A 2,284-nucleotide genomic window follows, 5' to 3' on the forward strand; every position below is an offset into this window, starting at 1 on the left:
GGGCCAGGAGGTGCGGGGCGGGGTTCCTTCGGTCAATCCCGGGTTCCGTGCCGCGGAAGGGGTCTAGAAGTGGGGCGAGAGCAGCAGTTAGCTATCCCAGGGGCCTGAGCGGGGGATTCTGAGTAGACAGCTGGCGAGTTCAGAAGAACGTGATCGCGAAGGTCAGCAGAGGTGTGGGTAGATGTAGACAGCTGACCTCTCGCCCAAGGTCCCTGTAGCCCAAGGATCGAAGGGGGATTTAGTAAAGGCCGGGTCCCCACCTTGCCCGAGGAAAGAGCCCGGGGATACCCCTGTAGCTCACGGAACCGATCTTTCTCTCCTGAGTGCGGGGCCACACGCTCTGCGCCCAGCCTTAAGAGCTGCTCACCCACACCTCTGCTAGCTCCCCCAGCTTTTCGGCCGCTAGCGGAAACCCCAGAGCAGAGACGTACCGCCCCCTGGCGGGGAGGGCTGGGGTTCGCAGCTCCCCAAGCCTGTGAGGACCGCCCTTTGTTCAAGATTGGTTTAGCTTCTGGACAGTTCCCTTGGAAAAGACTTAGACCTCACTGGGGACCTTGAACAATTGGGCTTTGGCTTCCCCATCACTCAAACAGGGATGCTAATTGAGTTGTTAAACCCATTGTCTTCTTGTAAATTGTTAAGTGTGCAGTGAGTTGGCTTGTTTATGCTCTCCAGACTCTTCTCTAGTTGCCATGGGCGGGGTCTGACTTACTGAACCAAAGGTTGGAAAGAGAACTTAGCCCCACATCATCTAGATCCTGCAGTTTTCTTCTTTAGCTTCAGATTCTTTGATTAACCACAAGTGTGGGGGCTTTATGTTAAAATGGAATATAAGACAGTAAAGATACCAATTCCTTCCAAATTGATCTATAGTTTTATGACAATCTCAGAAAGAATTTTTGTAGATATAGAGAAGTTTATTTTAAAACTGATATGGAAAAGCAAATGAAATAGATTAGCCAAAATAATTTTGAAAACGTTGTTGGAATCATGCCATAGAATTTTGGCTATTTAAGTGTAATAATGAAGAAAGTGTGGTACTGGCAGAGGGATAGACACAAAAATCAATACAGTAGAATAGAGAATCCAGAAATAATACAGCCAATTTATTTTCAGCAATGATGCAAAGGCATTTCAGTGGAGAAAGGATGGTCCTCAACAAGTGGTGTTGAAACAACTGGAGAAATAGGCAGAGAAATGAACCTCAGTAATACAAAATCAATGGTAGATCTAAATGTAAACCATGAAACTATAAAACCTTTAGATGGATTCCACCTCTTGGGTCCCCTTCTTCCTCTGGGAGAAGTCTTTTCTGCTGTCCTTTAATAAACTTCTAATTTCTACTCTGACCTTGCCTCGGTGTGCTTCTTTGGTGTTATTCTTCAACATTGGGGAAGCAAGGACTCGTCACGGGCCAACAGCGGTAACATATTGGAGGCCCCAGACCGAGATTATACACATACACTGAGGTAAGCCCTCTCCACGCACCCCATGTCTGTTTGAGGTGCATCTTTCTCTCTCTTTCTGGAGGGTAAGGTGGGCACCCGATGGCTACTTAAATGCAATTAGTGCAGCCGCCATTCCACCTCTTGGGTCCCCTTCTTCCTCCGGGAGAAGTCTTTTCTGCTGTCCTTTAATAAACTTCTAATTTCTACTCTGAAAAAAAAAATAAATAAATAAAATGAACCTTTAGATGAAGACAGGGGAAAAGTCTTCCTGAAATAGGATCAGGTGAAGAGTTGTTAGACATGATTCCAAAAGCACAATCTATAAAAGAAAAATTGATAACTGAACTTTTGTCAAAATGTCAAAATTTTTGCTCTGAAAATAAACCACAGACTAGGAGAATATACTTGTGAGTCACATGTCCAAAAATCCAGGATATGTAAAGAACTCTGAACTCAAGATTTAGAAAATAGAGCTGGGTGGCAGTGTGCTTGCCTGCACATGTGAGGTGCTGGGTTTGATCCCCAGCACCACATAAAAATAAATAAATAAAGGTTTTGTGTACATCTACATTTAAAAATATTTTTTTTACCAAAAAGAGAAAATAACCAGGTACAGTGGTGCACACCTGTAATCCCAGAAGCTTAGGAGACTAAGACAGGAAGATCTTGAGTTCATAGCCAGCCTTAGCAAAATCGAGGTGCTAAGCAACTCAGTGAGATCCTATCTCTAAATAGAATACAAAATAGGGCTGGGCATATGGTTCACTGGTCGAGTGCCCCTGAGTTCAATTCTCGGTACCTCCAAAAAATGTTAGAAAATAAACAACTCAATAATA

At 44.2% G+C, this 2,284-nt stretch overlaps 1 protein-coding gene across 1 annotated transcript in view; it reads right to left on the minus strand.

Moving 5' to 3' along the window:
* The window catches only part of Pop7 (POP7 homolog, ribonuclease P/MRP subunit), a 2,646-nt gene extending 2,244 nt beyond the window's left edge, over positions 1 to 402 (minus strand). The window contains exon 1 of the mRNA XM_048790008.1: positions 261 to 402. The gene's annotated coding sequence lies outside the window, so the exon portion shown is untranslated. The remainder of the gene's footprint in view (positions 1 to 260) is intronic.
* Between the last annotated feature and the right edge of the window lie 1,882 nt (positions 403 to 2,284).

This window comes from Marmota marmota, unplaced genomic scaffold, assembly GCF_001458135.2.
Source record: "Marmota marmota marmota unplaced genomic scaffold, marMar, whole genome shotgun sequence".
NCBI lineage: Eukaryota > Metazoa > Chordata > Mammalia > Rodentia > Sciuridae > Marmota > Marmota marmota.